The sequence below is a fragment of the Trachypithecus francoisi genome, unplaced genomic scaffold, assembly GCF_009764315.1.
Source record: "Trachypithecus francoisi isolate TF-2019V2 unplaced genomic scaffold, Tfra_2.0 Contig01554, whole genome shotgun sequence".
NCBI lineage: Eukaryota > Metazoa > Chordata > Mammalia > Primates > Cercopithecidae > Trachypithecus > Trachypithecus francoisi.
In genome coordinates, this window is record NW_022681439.1 from 796,274 (window position 1) to 813,479 (window position 17,206).

Consider the following 17,206-nt stretch of genomic DNA (forward strand, 5'->3'; position numbering starts at 1 on the left):
TATCTTCGCATATCCATTTCATACATATATACATATATGAAATATAGTTCATGTACACATATGTCTACATGAATATATATCCTATATCATATGCCATATATACACATATATATGAAATGGGCATGTGAAGATACACAAACATATATTTTCACATGCCCATTTTACTAAAAATATGGGGTTTTTTTTACAATGTTTGATTCTATTCTAGTAATCCTTAAATTTTGACATGTATTCTTGAATGGTTAAAAACATGACTTTTTAAAAATAAAGATGATCTGTAGAAATCTGTTTCCATAATGATGGAAACCTTGACTTTCCATCTTGCTGACAGATCCCAGTTAGATATTTAAACCAAATTGTTTCCTTCAATTAGTAGGCTAGGAGAGAAAGTGTGGAGGCAGGAGTTTCTACAAATTTATCAAAATTTTAGAGGAAAATGAACAGTTGTACCTTCCTGAGATGTGAGTTTATATTGACCACCAGATTTCTCTAGCACTGATCATAGATTCGAGCTTATTTATTTATTAACAATGATGATAAAACTACCTAACATTTTTGAGAACCATCTGTATGCCAGGCACTCCTCAAATTTCTTTGCACAGATTACCCCCATTAACCATGATGCCAACCTCATGGCTGGCAAGGCAGAAAAATCTCATCCTCACTTTACCAGTGGCTAATTGTGAAAACCCCATTCATGTTGGCCATTTTCACTAGTCATTTGATAATCCAGCAAACGAAATCAGACATTTTGTGGTGGATGAAGAAACTTTTTTTGTTTGTTTTGTTTTTTTGAGACAGAGTCTCACTCTGTCACCCAGACTAGACTGCAGTGGCATGATCTCGGCTCACTGCAACCTCTGGCTCCTGGGTTCAGGTGATTTTCCCGCCTCAGCCTTCTGAGTAGCTGGGATTACAGGTGTCCACCACCATGCCCAGTTAATTTTTGTATTTTTAGTAGAAATGGGGTTTCACCATGTTGGCCAGGCTGGTCTCTGGACTCCTGACCTTGGGTGATTCGCCCACCTTGGCTTCCCAAAGTGCTGGGATTATAGGCATGAGCCACCATGCCAGGCCTGAAATAATTTTAAGAAGTGATTTAGTTGCAAGTTGGCTCAGATCCTCTGTTTAAACATCATGAACTCTCCTCAAGTTATCAGAATTGACTAACTTTTAGTTAAGCCCCATTCCATGGCAAATAGAACATATCTTAGGCTAGGGACAAATTGATTGCATCTTTATGTATTTGTGATATTTAGCATTCTGCCTCTAAATTTCCTGTAATAAAAATACTCTTACAATGATCCTTCTTGAAAGGACTTGATTCTAAGGAAGTCACTGAATATAAATAACTAAGAAAAGAAGGTGGGGGTGCATTCCAGAGAGGTTTCTCATCACTGCTATTTGCATGGATTTTACCTGGGGGCAGCCAGTTACTAACTCTGAGCTGTTTTCAGGAACTTCCAAGTACACGGAGTTCAGGGATCTCCTTTTCCCTATTAACTTGGTTATAATGGTTTCCAGGATTAATAAACAAACTCAAAGTTTGGCCCAGGAAGTCGCTCTCATCTTATAAATCATAGTACCCATAACTTTACCATCTAAATAGATAACGATATCCAAGTCAAGTATTTCCATGGGAGGGTTTTTCATTGTCCTAGCAGAATGAAAGTTTTAAGGAACTTTGTCTTTTGGGTATTATAAACTTTGAGGGCCTCTTCCAGTTTTTTCCTACAGGCAGATGAAAAAATGTTACAGCTCTAGGGATGCTTAAGTCTCACTCAATGACCTGCAAGTTCTTCAACAGACAGACGGGAAATTGAGAAGCAGGATTATAGCGCTCAATCCCCTGTGGACTGAAAAACTGGCTAGTTTGACTCCTTCTGAGTTCTTTTCACAAAATAGTAAATGACAAATAAAAATCAGAATCTGTTACTCTAAGAGGAGTGTCTCTCTGTGATGTCGTATAATAAATGGTAGAGACGGAGAAGATGGGAAGGAGTGCGGAGGCTTCTACCTTAGGACTGAGAAGTTTCAAAACAATTACACCTCAGGAGCAGGAGTCATTGTTGATTGGCAAGTGGCAAAAAAAAAAAAAAAGATAGAAGATAGAAGATAGATAGATAGATAGATAGATAGATAGACAGATAGATAGACAGACAGATTTGTTTTCATTGGCTCTTACAGGGTATGAGTTCTTGAATAAGGGGTGGAAATTAATAAAACCTATACGTATCCATGAGGGCTTTTCCTCTTTTACTTTCATAGGCTGGAGATTCTCTAGAAATGTGTCCACCATGGCTCTAATTAATGAGAACCAAAGATGTCCAGTGTAATCTGTTTGAGTAATCATAATAGAACTTCTAAAATATCTTTCCTTTTATGATTCCATCAGCAGCCCTTGCTTGAATACCAGACTGATGCGTTTGCTAGTCAATAACTCATTAATAATGATAATGACCACAAAGACTTAAGCTGTCCCTTAAAGTAGGAGCTGGATGCCTGTGTGGAATGCTGAGGGCTTTGTTGATTGGTTAGGTAGGTAGGGGAAGAATTAGTGAAGAAAATTGTGATCAAATCCTTCCTCACACTTTTTACCAAGACCATAAAATGGAAGAAAAGTAAATTGAGATTAAAATAAGGCAGTTATTTTCTCATCTGCTCTCATTGAAAAGGAATGTTTGTCATCTGCATGCTCCTAATAACAAACATACATTGAGCACCTATGGGCAAGACACAGAGGGCCTTAGGATGGGTATGAGTTCACTGGTGGCTCCATGCAGGAGAGAGATGGCCATCCAAACCATGCTGAAAGAACAGAACACCATCACGGAGGCAAATGGTAGAGACCAGTCTTGTACCACTTGTACCACTGAACAGGGAGTCCAAACATGAGGATGCTACACTTCTTACCCTCAGAGAGCTTATGGGACTATGTGACCTAAGTAATTTAGGTCAGCTTTTTAGCATCACAGGAACAGAAAACTAGATTAAACTCACTGTCCCTACGACGGCTGTAACTTTTGTGGCATCTACAGGAGGTCAACTTGAAAAAGGAAATTGCCTCATCAAGAAGGGAAAAGGGCTGCTTGCTGATACAGGAGGTAGAAAGAAATTATTTAAACAGTAGGGGCAACAGAGTCCCCAGTGAAATGTCCCTTTTAACAAAGAGCAGCCCCCAATCATTTCCTTTCTAACAAATAGCAGCCTGAAAAATTAAGCTGCAGACAAATAGGCAAGCTGAAACCTTGCATGGGTGAATGCCAGCAGCTGTGCCAATAGAAAAGGGCTACCTGGGAGCCAGGTATGTCTAACATGGAGGCTCCATCTTCCGTTTTCTTTGTCACCACGTGTACAGTAAAGGAGCAGGCAATATGGCACCAGCCAGGTAGAGAACCATCTGCAATAGCACACAGAGTCCTAACCAGTTTTTCGCGCCTTATGCAAATGGAACACCTAGTCTGACCAATCTTTCGTGCTCTATGTAAATCAGACACCACCTCCTAAAGTTCATCTATAAAAACCCTTGCATTCCACTGTGGAACCGGCAACCCACTTCTCCAGGATGGCTCTCTGCTACAGAGATCTCTCTTTCTTTTGCCTATTAAACTTCCACTCTGAACCTCACTCTGTGTGTGCCTGCATTCTAGTTTTCCATGGCTGTGAGACAATGAATCCTGGGTATTTACCCCACATTATTACCCCAACAACGCCACTTCATTGTTAGTATATATATATATAAATATATATATATAGAAATAAAATAGCACTGACTGAGTACTTACCTTAAGCTGTATATCATACTACACTCTTTATTACATATTACATCTTATTAATGAAATAACTCATTATTACATTTAACCCCTATAGTAATCCTATGAGGTAGATATTATTGTCATTTCCAGTATATAAATGACACAACTGAGCCTCAGATGTAGTACTTTATGTACCGAACGTGGCACAACTTCCTTCCAAATCTGCTCTCTTGACCCTTCTGCTGTTCTGAATATTATTAAGAATCACAAATATGTTATACAACTAATATAAAACCATCATAAAGCGGCTTATATAACCAAAGGCTTCTCAGCCTCCACGTACTAGCTGCTTTGTTTAAGCAATATAAATGAAAGAATGTTCTAATAAAATCAGAAATGTCATATAATCTTCTGATGCTCCTAAAAATGGAATTTGAATTATGGTCGAACTATTAATAATATATTAAACTATCCAGAGAAAGAAGGCAAAGACAGAAGTGTGACTTGCTTTTTCTCTGAATAGATAAGATTGTCAGACCAAATGAAACCATACAAACCACACATCAAGATGTTTGACAAGCTCTTCCTGGCTCCTCCAAAATGTAATTTTGGCAGCAACTTTGGACAGAATATCAATTCAAATACGTGAATAAAAGGACATGGATTATCACAAAGAGGACAGCCCAGAACTCCAATATTTTCTATTGACATTGACAATAACTTAAGAAGTGGTGATTACTCTGAGAATGTTTGCATTGTGGACCTTAATTTCTCTGTGTAATTCCCTCCGTGAGGAAGCAACTAGCAAGGGACCTAATTGGGTGTAGAAATCAGGAAGCTGTGCTGAGGAGGTAACATTCAAGTTTCTCATTTTGAAGGAGGATTAGGAGTTGGTGAGTGACGGTGTGGGAGAAGGAACAGTGTACACAAAAGGCTGAAGGTAGGAGAGTGCACACGAGATGAAACCTGTAATCGTTTGGTGTAACTGGAGGTTAGTGTCTGAGAAAGGGTGAGCTGTGGAGGAATTTATCTCTAGGGTATTGAAGAGTTTTGGTAAATGTTAAGTGTATCTACTGTTTCCCAGGCTTTATTTAAGGATTCATGAAATCATGTTTGCAAAAATCCATTTGCAGCCCTTAAAAACGAGTACTGAAGAAATACCAGGGTGTTTACATGTCTTCTTGCAGATCACCAATGCAAAACACCATCTATAAAGTTTTTAGGAAAAAAACTCAAGGATCTCGTTCTAATTGTGAGGAGACTCCCAGACATGTCCTCATGGCTAATCCCATGAAGCCCAAGTCATAGATCAAAAAACTGCTACTTTAAAGGGCAAATATGCACTTATTTATAAACAGCTTTGATAGAGTCACACTTCCAAACATGTATTTGCTCATTATTCCCCGTAAAATGACAAAACTGTCACCTGATTGTAAATTAATTCTTCTGGAACATTCCAAACCTACCCAGGTAACAACTACTAAGGATTCACAAGACATTTTCAGCTACTGATTTCCCAGGCACGCCACAAGCAATGAACAACAGCCATGATCTATGAAGCCACTGCAACGAAGCAAAGCTATAGCAATTACTAAGTGCTTGAGTGAAGGATGGAAAAATTCACTGTTGGATAAAAAAATTAAATCCAGTTTCCGAACCCAGTGGGTCACGCTAAGTTACGTGTTACATGACTAAGTAATCATGACTTTGCCAAAAAGGTACACAATAGGCACAAATGACTCTCATCCCTCCTTATCCTCTTCTAGTCTGAGGACTATAATGAATGGTTCTGACCACCTCTCTCTAGAACTTATCACTGCTATGCTTTGTGAAAGCAAACTAAATATGGCCCGAGAAGGACTCCATACTTCTGTGTTTGAATCCTTGTGGACCAACGGCCACCTACCTTAGTGGGCAGACAAGATTGAAACCCTAACTTAGGATGATGGCCTGTAATAATAGCTGAGTCTTAGCCAATCTCAGCAGCCAGACTTCAACCATTCATACACTGCTGAGTGTTCAAACTGTGTTCAAATAAGGCAAATGCCAAGCTGTAACCAATCCAGTTGTTTCTGCACCTCACCTCTGATTTCTGTATGTCACTTCCCTTTTTTGTTCTGACCATAAGGTATCCCTGGAGCCTCTCTGAATCTGCTGTGTTTCTGGGGGCTGCCTGAGTTGTGAATCATTCATTGCTCAATGTAACTCCTTGACATTTAATTTGGCTCAAGTTTTTCTTTTAACAGCTCATTTATCCATTCAACACATTTTATTGAGCTCTTTCTGGTCACTATGCTGAGCAACAGAAGAGGGAGATTAATACGACTTAATTCCTGCCTTTGAATTGGTCACAGTGAGATAGGACAGGCGTGTAGATTAAAAAAAAAAATTGCTGTATAGAGTCAGGACTCACAGAGTCACTGGAATATACAAGGCCTTATTTCTAACTTTGAGACATACGTTGTCCCCAGAACCAGGGTCATAATAAAAAATAAACAGGAATTCCCAGCTGCAAGGTCTCACTAAACAGTCTCCTACCCAGGACAACAGTTAATCTTGAATAGGAAAAACAGGAAGCATCCTATTGAAAATCCTGGTTGAAGGATACAGGCTGAATATTCATTAGGGTGGGGTTGAAGGCTGAGGGGAGCAGGAGTGAGAAAATAGCAGGAAGCCAGGAACACCCATGGTATGAGAATTTCTTGAGTTGTTGAGATGTGTTTCCTAGACAGCTTCCACGGGTTAGGAGGGCTGTTGAAGATTTTTCTCTTGTTAGACACACTGTAACAATGACAACTAGTTTAGATCATAAAATATTCTTTAGTTCTTGACAATTTTCAGTTGACAAACTCTATACACATTTTGCCATTAAGACAGATGAGAGTAAAAGCATCACTGGCTTTCTGTGCTGTCACCTAAAGTCAGATTTGTAAAAATACGGAGCCTATAGGAAGCCATAATTATGACTTAGTGCAGCCAGGAGAGCTAACAAAGAAGAATATGCTTTCTTCTTGCTCTTTTTGTGGCTGTTGTTATTAATCCAGTGCTTTTCTGCTACTGATAAATCCTATCATTGGGCCTGGCTAAATGGTTGGTGGACAGGTGAACCTAGAGGCAAGCTTTCAGAGAGGGGATCATATTTATACAGTAGTGCTAAAACACAGGATAAGAAAATAGTTCTAGAAAATGAGGGTTTGTCTTTTCCTCTCTATTTTGCTAAAAGAGGAAGGAAGAGCCGGGTGTGGTGGCTTATGCCTGCAATCCCAACACTTTGGGAGGCCGAGGCGGGTGGATCACGAGGTCAGAAGATCGAGACCATCCTGGCTAACACGGTGAAACCCCGTCTCTACTAAAAACACAAAAAATTAACCAGGAGTGGTGGCAGGCGCCTGTAGTCCAGCTAATCAGGAGGCTGAGGGAGGAGAATGGCATGAGCCTGGGAGGCGGAGCTTGTAGTGAGCCGAGATCACGCCACTGTACTCCAGCCTGGGCGACAGAGCGAGACTCCATCTCAAAAAAAGAAAAAGAAAAAGAAGGAAGAAATGCATACTAGCATTGTAATTAACAGTCAGATGTCTTGCTGAATTAAGACGTTATCCCTGAATGCAGCCCCTCTAAGGGACGGCCAGGAAATTTGAAAGGTGACCTAAAAAGAGGATTTTATTATAAGAACTGAAAAATACTTGCTGGCAATATTTTAAGTAGAAGTTAAATGCATTTGGCTGAGCTGCATAAAGGAAATCAATGTTCTCTATTAGTAAAATTTGAGGACATTCACGTCTGCTTTCCCAGCCCTTGAGAATGGATGAGGTCCAACAACCCAATTCTTTCAAAGTGAGTCACAGTTTCTCACTTTCCTTCTTCTCCTCCCTCCTCCTGCCCACTCCGCCTCCAGCCTTCATCCTCCTAACTCCCAGACAAATGCACAACCATCTGTGTTCAGGTTCCTTCCCTCACATCTTCCTGGGAGAATGGGAGCAGCAGTCTGACTGCCTCACAGTACCACTCTGACATCGGTCACTCCTTCAGAGTCTCTTATGGGTGTACAGAAGACATCCAACTCCCAGTAAGGGGGCCAGGGGGTACACACGAGGCCGATGACACTTCTTATTCTAGTATCACCTCCTCCTCCTCCACAGACAACACAGGTGAAGACTTGAGGGTGAAAATTAGTCATAGAAAGTGGGCAGGAGAGACACTGTGGGTGCTGAGCAAGGTGGAAAAAGTGAGAAGAGGGGGCTCGGCACGGTGGCTCACGCCTGTAATCTCAGCACTTTGGGAGGCTGAGGCAGGCTGATCACTTGAGGTCAGGAGTTCAAAACCAGCCTGGCCAACATGGCAAAACCCGGTCTCTACTAAAAATACAAAAATAGGGCTGGGTGTGGTGGCTCATACCTGCAATCCCAGAGGTAGAGGCAGGTGGATCACCTGAGGTCAGGAGTTTGAGACCAGCCTGGCCATCATGGTGAAACCTCGTTGCTACTAAAAATACAAAAATTAGCCAGGCATGGTGGCAGGTGCCTATAATCCCAGCTATTTGGGAGGCTGAGGCAGGAGAATCGCTTGAAACCAGGAGGCAGAGGTTGTGGTGAGCTGAGATCGTGTCACTGCACTCCAGCCTGGGTGACAGAGTGAGACTCTATCTCAAAAAAAAAAAAAAATTAGCTGGATGTGGTGTAACACACCTGTAATCCCAGCTACTGGGGAGGCTGAGGCAGGAGAATCGCTTGAACCTGGGAGGCGGAGGTTGCAGTGAGCTGAGATCACACCACTGCACTGCACTCCAGCCTGAGTAACAGAGCGAGACTCGGTCTCAAAAAAAAAATAATAATAATAATCCGGGCATGGTGGCATGCCCCTGTAATTCCAGCTACTGAGGAGGCTGAGGCAGGAGAATTGCTTGAGCCTGGGAGGCGGAGGTTGCTGTGAGTCAAGATGGCAACACTGCACTCCAGACTGGGTGACAGAGCGAGACTCTATCTCAAAAACAAGAAAGTGGGAAGAGGGGATTATTGATTAGAATTGATGAATGCAGATCTCAATGTGTGTCGTGTGCACCTCTTTCAAGGTACCCCAGCTCATTGCCCCCTTACCATTCTATGTAAGCCCCCTCTGCACCTTTTCTAAAGAAGGGGCACCTAACTCTTTGGAGGGAGAATGGATTGATCAGAGACCCCTATCACCATTAAAATAAACATCCATGACACATTTTGCAAAAAAAAAAAAAAAAAAAATTCAGTGTTGGTCCCCATAAATGCTTTCCATTTTCATTATCCTCTCTGCCAAGGCAGAAATCCATCTCAGAGCTTCTGACCAAGCTACCGTCCAGCCCCTCTTCCACTGGAACTCAAGGGCTGACACTGGGGTGCTCCCTGTTGCCACACTGCCTTGAAATTCTGAACTATCCTCTTTTCACCCTTTAACCCAAACTCCTGTGCTGCTTAGTGACTTTGCCCTTTATACAGTACTTCCATAGGCATTATTCCATTGGAACCCTCTGGAACTCGGTGTGATTGGTCATCCCATTTTGAGATAAGACCTAGAGACATGAATGCACCTTGCCCAGGGCCGTGCCCTTAGGGAGAGCAGAGCTGGAACCCCAAAGGCATCTCTTGACTCCAAAGCCCTGCTCTGTGCTCTGTTTTTTGCAACTTATTTTTTTGGAGTCTTGAAAGTTTAACCTCTCGTGACTGGGCTCTAAAACTGTGATTCTGATCCAGGTATTCATATGTGAATTTAAGAGCCCAGAGGGTTCCTTCTTCAGGGTGAAAACTATGTAAGAAAAAAAAAAAAAATCAAAGCATTCTTTGGCATTTCGTGACATAAAAATAAACACTTTAGGTGTACACACCCTTCCCTTTCAGCAAGTTTTACATAAAAGGATTCTTCATGGATTCCTCAGCATTCTAGTGAGTCCTGGCTTGGTGCACAGTTCAACACTCCATGATGGGCTGCTCATCTGTGGCCACTCCGTCTCTAAAAGCAGGGATCCCAAAGGCCTAATCTTAAAGTGGTCAGGAGCGTTGACTATGAGCTTAACAGTTGGCAGACAATTTGTATGTTGCTCTTGTTAACATTTATCTGTTTTTTTCTTTTAAAGAACTTTGTAAGAAAGTAATTCCAAATAAATCATTTCATTTATCTGGGATGCAGTTTCCCCATCTATAAAATGGGTATGACTCTGGCCTGCCTTTCTGTGTAAAACAGAGGTATTCAAAGATCTACCAAGTTTCTGAGCTATTGGTGTTATCAGGGTCCTAGGGCTGCCATCACAAGATACTGCAAACAGGAATGTATTCTCTCACAGTCTTGGAGGTCTGCTAGACATTTGAGATCAAGGTACAGGCAGAACCATGCTCCCTGTGAAGGCACTAGGGAAAGATCTCTTCCCCACCGCTCTCCTCACCTCTGGTCGTTCCTTGACTTGAGGCACCCTAACTCCGGTCTTCATGTAGAGTCGTCCCTGGATACTAGGCCCCTTCACCTGCCATTCCTTTTATAAGGACACCAGTCATAGTGAATTAGGGGCCCACCCTACTTCAGTGTGAACTCAACTAATTGTATCTGTGGTGACCCTATGTCCAAATAAGGTCACATTCTGACATACTGGGGGTTAGGACTTTTTTTTTTTTTTTTTTTTGAGACTGAGTCTCTTTGTCACCCAGGCTAGAGTACAGTGGTACAATCTCAGCTCACTGCAACCTCTTCCTCCAGGACTCAAGCGATTCTTGTGCCTCAGCCTCCCAAGTAACTGGGGCTACCAGCACGTGCCACCACACCCAGCTAATTTTTGTATTTTTAGTAGAGACAGGGTTTCGCCATGTTGGCAAGTCTGGTCTTGAACTCCTGACCTTGGGTGATCCATGTGCCTCAGCCTCCCAAAGTGTTGGGGTTACAGGCATGAGCCACAATAACTGGCCGAGACTTTAATATGTAAATTTTAAAGGGGATAGAATCCTACAGTTCAGTATTTACATATACAGATGCTCCTAGACTTACTCTGGGGTTATGTCCGGATAAACCCACTATAAATGGAAAGTATTAAAAATTGAAAGCATGGACCGAGCATCTGACACCTGCAATTCCAGCACTTTGGAAGGAAGAGGCAAGAGGATAGCTTGAGGCCAAGAGTTCAAGACCAGCCTGGGCAATATTGTAAGACCCCCCCCCCGTCACCTCTACAAAATTAAAAATTAAAAAACATACCCAGGTGTAGTGGCACACATCTGTAGTTCCAGCTACCTGAGAGGCTAAGGTGGGAGGATTGCTTGGGCCCAGGAGTGGAGGTTACAATGAGCTATAATTGTGCCACTGCACTCCAGCCTGGGCAACAGGAAAAAAAAAAGAAAGAAACAGAAAATGTGTGTTCGACTCACAGTATTTTCAACTTTTGATAGGTTTATCCAGACATAACCCAATCATAAGTTGAGGGGTGAACTAAATGCATGTCATTTTCACACCATTGTAAATCAAAAAATTTTAAGTCAAAACTATTATAAGCCAGGGACTGTTTGTACCTATCTGAGGACAGAAGCAACTCTACAGCTGTCAGTAATTCAGGTTCATAGCAGGAGGAATAATGACAGCTTTTGTGTACATATAGCTGATGCGTATATGTGGACCAGCCAGTGTTAGAGCTGGAGTCAGAGGACTGTGATGTCAGTTCCAAATCACCAAAAAGAGGTGAGCCAATGCCTGTGTGGCCTGAAAAACACATGTCTCTGTGGGCCAGTAGCCAGCACGAGAGAAGCACAAGTTGTAACACCAAGAGGTTTAGAAAGTCCCCATGAGAAAGTGGAAGAGGCTCCTCAGGGCTCTCACAGGGGTCCCAGTGCCTCTACCACAATCAAAGCTGCCTCTAGCCCTGCAGTGTCCTCGGTGGACACAGACGCAGGGAGGCTGACTCACTCACACTCCAGTATACACATCCAAGTGCCAATGTATTCATTTCTACCAAGGAATGTTTCTTTCCAGCAATGAAAATGCCCCATTCCCTACCAAGGGCCAAAAGTCATTGCCTCCTGACATTAATCAGAAGCATGAGCATGGAGTGAAGCCAGATGCAGCACGACACAGTGGCCTGACCTACCCCGCTGTGGTCAGGGCTTCTCACTGGGTCCCAACATGAGGGTGTTGCTCTCCCCTGGACATTGGTGAGGCACTGCCACCCTCTGCCTCCACTTTCTCTCACCCGGCACCCAAGCTGGACACCCGTTTATGCTCATAGAGCCTTTCCCACAGTGGCCATAGTGAGATCTCATGAGGTGTCATTCAAATGTGCCAAGGGAGCCGGGGGAGAAAGGGGAATAGTGGTCTCTGATAGTCCTCAGGGAACTAAGGAGAGGCCTCCCATCTGCCTGAGAAAATTAAGAAACCCTGGGCCTCCCCCTCTTCTGTATCCCACAGCAATCCCAGGCCATAACCCAAATCCATCCCTTGGGTCACATCTTGGGCATTCACACCACAGGGGTTCACACCTCAGGGGATCACACCTCAGGGGATCACACTGCAGGGGTTCACACCTCAGGGGTTCAGATCCCAGGGGAATCACACCACAGGGGTTGGCACCCCAGGAGATCACACTTCAAGGTTCACACCTCAGGTGATAACACCACAGGAATTCACAACTGAGGAATTCACACCTCAAGGGATCACACCTCAGGGGATCACACCACAGGGGTTCAACCTCAGGGGATCAAACTTTAGGGGATCACACCACAGGGGTTCACACCTCAGGGGATCACACCACAGGGGTTTGCACCTCAGGAGATCACACCTCAAGGATTTGCCCCTCAGGGGATCACACCACAGGGGTTCACACCTAAGGGGTTCACACCTCAGGGGATCACACTTCAGAGGATTACACTGCAGGGGTTCGCACCTCAGGAGGTCACACCTCAGAGGATCACGCTGCAGGAGTTCACACCTCAAGGGATCACACTGTAGGGGTTCACATTTCAGGGAGGGTCACATCTCAGGGGTGGGGGTTACACCTCAGGGGAATCATCCACTCACTCTGAGGTGGAGCACAGCTGTAGGAGATTTGTTCCAGAATCCAGGCAAGCCAAAGGTCACAGAAATTCAAGGCACCACCTGATGCAAGGTTACAGCACCTTCTTCTCTCCTACCCAAACACACACAAGCGCACACACAATAAACACACATATGCACCACATACACACACCAAACACACATATCACATGTACCACATGCAAACCACACACACCACACAAACCACACATAAATACACATATACCACACACACCACATAGCAACACAAATGCACACATACCACACACACCACACACCACACACACCATATACATACCACACACACATACGCACCACACACAGTACACACACACCACATACCACACATACCATGTACACACATCGCATACACACATCACACACAAACACACATACCACATACACTACATGCTATACACACTATATACACACACTACAAAAACACACCTTGCACACCACACAGACACACCAAATACACACACCACACACACAAACCACACACACCACACAAACACACCACGCACACACATACATCACACATCACACACATCATATGCACATACCACAAACACACAGCACACACAAACACACAGCACACACACACACCTGCACTCAAGTGAGTCTGAGAAGCACGTGAGATGCCCTCTGTTCCAAAGCTGAGCTGTTAGAGCCCCTCTGGGTAACGCTAAGGCTGTTCTCCAAAACACTTCTGCGTGCTAGGATTTGGAACAGCATCAAGAATTAGCTTAATAATTCTTCTAAGAACACACTTTCAAACAATAATTATGTATTTGCACACACACAGTATGTGTACAAAGGTGTACATTGGGGCTTTTCTTGTATAACGGGAAATAAAGCAGCCTTAGTGCCTAGCAATTGGAAATGCTTAAATAACTTATATTTTATCCATCAGTGAAGTACTAATCCACTCTTTTTAAAAAACATGATTTTGCAATGTCCTTGGAAGATTCCCACACAATACTTATTAGGAGAAAAAAGAGCAGCATATAAAACTGTAATAAAATGATGAGATTCTCCAAAACGTTAAAAGTGTTTTTATTAGGCCATTATTGCATTGCTATAAAGAAATACCAGAGAATACTGGGTAATTTATAAAGCAAAGAGGTTCAATCAGCTCACGGTTCTGCAGACTGTACAAGCATGGTGCCAGCATCTCGTTGGCTTCTGGGGAGGCCTCAGGGAGGTTTTACTCATGGTGGAATGTGAAGTGGGAATGGGTACATCACACGGTTAGAGCAAGAGCAAGAGAGAGAGCAAGAGGAGGCGCCTCACACTCTTAAACAAACAGATCTCGCGATAACTCACTCACTATCTCAAAGACAACAACCAGATCTCGTGAGAATTCACTCACAATCTCAAAGACAGCACCAAGCCATGAGAAATTTGCCTTCACAACCCAAACACCTGCTACTAGGCCCTCCTTCCAGAATTGGGGATTTCAGTTCAACACAAGATTTGGGCAGGGACAAACATCCAAACTATATCAGTGTTTAGCCTTTAACGTTGCTATTATGAGTGTCTTAAATTCCTTCCTTGGACTCTTGTATATTTTATAACTTCTCTATAATATTCTCTACATCTATAATCAGGAAAAAAATAACAATAATCGAAGCATAAGGAAGGATCCACTGCTTCCTCTTTTCTTTATCCTCCCCATCCCTACCCTAGTCCTCCAGTGGCAGAATTTTCCGACTTCTTTTTCCCATGCTTAAACAAAAAGTAAGGAATCCTGGATCTGAAACCAAGGCCAGGTCAAATGTATTTTTCTTCAGTAAAAGAAGATGCTCTGGCTAAATTTCTCTCCTCTTTTCTTGTCCCACAATACTACTCATTCTTAACTCCAACACAGAGAATCTTGAGAGAAGCTGCAAACAGCAACCTGGTCTTTGACTGCACAATAATCCTCTAAGGTTCAGATCGTCTCATCCAGAGTTAAATTCTAACAGAGACAGAGAGAGAGAGAGAACGAGAGAGAGAGAGAGAGAGAGAGAGAGATTGATCTGGATTCAGGCTTCCTAGATGGAGTCTATCCAACTCAGACAGCAATGAACGAGGAATACAGGCTCCTTCCCACATGTTTGGAACCCTGCCCCTGAGCCCTGAGCTGTGCATTCCATTATTCTCTTTGTGGGCTGAAGAGATGAAATTGCTTTAGCTGAAGGAAGTGGCACGAATTTACTTATTTATTAGATATACAGGATACATCCATCACACTGACTGACCTCTGGATCAACTCAAATCATAAGACAAGCACACACTGGAGCAGACAAAACAGCACAGACGTGTTCATGCACCCAGACCAACAGGATGGCAGGGTCACGCCCTGTAAGTGCACGTGGCAGCGGGGAAGTCTGGCCAGTGCCAGGCAGCTCCCCATTCCTAGAGGTGTGATTGATTGTTTCACAACTTACAAGGGATCACACAACCAGAAAGAGGAAATGCTGGTTATTAGGACTTCAGTTTCCATCTTCCCAGTCCTTTCTTCCCACCACTCCAAGAATGTAACTGAGGCTACTGCTGAGAATTTAGCAGCCTCCTGGATCTAGCCAAGTACACAGTGTGAAATTCATCCAATACATCCTTCCTAGGACAGTTCTCTTTATTCTTCTTTCCCTTGGCCTCTCCCTAAAACCCTGCACTGCTCCCTGCCCCTCTTCTCACAGACAATAAACCATTTAACAAATAATGTGGCTTTGTTCCATCTCACCTTTTCTGATAAGTCTCAGGCTGCAATGCCAAGGGGCTCATCTCTGATGAATATTAACATTAAGCTTCTCTCTCTCCCAGCATCAATCTCTTCTTTCAGATCTCAGAAGTCAGCCTCTCCTCCCTGCCTCGCTGCTCCCCTCTTCCCCTTTCTCACACCCCCACAATAGTCTCTTTCCTCCCTTGCTCTCCTCCTTTCCCAGACAGAGGCAATGTGCTAACATGTCCCCACCTGAGACAAAGAAAGGAGGCTTTGTTATACCAGCAAGAGCCTAAATATTAGCATCATTTAATAACTGCCATTCTCCCAAGCCAACTTCTTGGCAGCAGCCTCCTCTTATTAAACAGGCTTTTAAGTTTTCCCAGGGAGGCTACATCGGAGATAATTTGTGAATGGAGACTGGGGTGCGGCTGCTGGTATAAAGAGGTGACTTGAAGGTAACTGGGTCTTCAAAGACAAACAGGGAGAAAAGTTACATATTTCCGTCAGGCACAGATCATCTTTTGGAAATGGCCACTACTCTCAGATTCAACGTCTTGGGCACAAACCAGTGGACTGCATTAGTAACTGGCCCAGGTTCAATTCCTTTTTTTTTTTTTTTTTTCCAGACACAAGGAGAGCCGTGTCACATTCATGATGCCAGGACTTGTTCTCTTGGTTGTGTGCTCAGGCGAAAGACAACTTGACTTTAGTCTACTGGAATGAGCCTCAGCCAGGGGTGCCCGGTTGACCCTAAAAAGCATCAGAACCTTTCAAGTCCTGAAAGATCACTTGATCTGTAGAAAAGAGCAAAGTGATGGCCGGGTGCGGTGGCTCACACCTGTAATCCCAGCACTTCGGGAGGCCAAGGCGGGTGGATCACCTGAGGTCAGGAGCTCGAGACCAGCCTGGCCCACATGGTGAAACCCCGTCTCTATTAAAAGTACAAAAATTAGCCAGCGTGGTGGTGGGTGTCTGTAATCCCAGCTACTCGAGAGGCTGAGACAGGAGAATCATTTGAACCCAGGAAGCAGAGGTTGCAATGAGCAGAGATCACGCCACTGCACTCCAGCCTGGGTAACAGAGCGAGACTCTGTCTCAAAAAAAAAAAAAAAAAAAGAGCACAATGTTCCCCACCTGATGTGACAGCATTTCTGGCAAAGGTGGTTAGTTCTCAGTCACTGCAGCAATTCTGGGTTGCTGCATTTGTTACTGCATCTCACACTGCATTTGAGGCATCTCATGATAACTCTAACTTTACCTGGCCAGATCACAACCCTCTCATTTCCTTATGATGTTCTCATGAAAAGTGTCTGACTATGGATTTCTTTGTTTTTGTTTTTATTTCATTTATTTATTATACTATTCTTAATACAGTCAATTTATGACTGATAGCTGTATTATTTACACATGGTACAGAAATGCATCAAGAAGCTCAAATACAATAACTGGTCCTGAAGCAAGAAATCCTGTCCTATATTAACAGTATATTTTCCCTGTCTTTAAAGTTGGCTTGCTGGCTTTAACACAGTGGCTCAAACCTGTAATCCCAGCACTTTGGGAAGCTGAGGAGCACTTGAGGCCAGGAGTTCAAGACCAGCCTAGCCAACATGGTGAAAGCCAACCCCTGCTGAAAATACAAAAATTAGCTTGGCATGGTGGTGTGTGCCTCTAATCCCAGCTACGCAGAAGGCTGAGGCAGGAGAATCACTTG

The 17,206-nt window shown here is 43.4% G+C and overlaps 1 long non-coding RNA gene across 1 annotated transcript in view; it reads right to left on the bottom strand.

Moving 5' to 3' along the window:
- The window catches only part of LOC117062883, a 60,488-nt gene extending 44,822 nt beyond the window's left edge, over positions 1 to 15,666 (bottom strand). The window contains exon 1 of the long non-coding RNA XR_004428610.1: positions 15,514 to 15,666. This is a non-coding gene — a long non-coding RNA (uncharacterized LOC117062883). The remainder of the gene's footprint in view (positions 1 to 15,513) is intronic.
- Between the last annotated feature and the right edge of the window lie 1,540 nt (positions 15,667 to 17,206).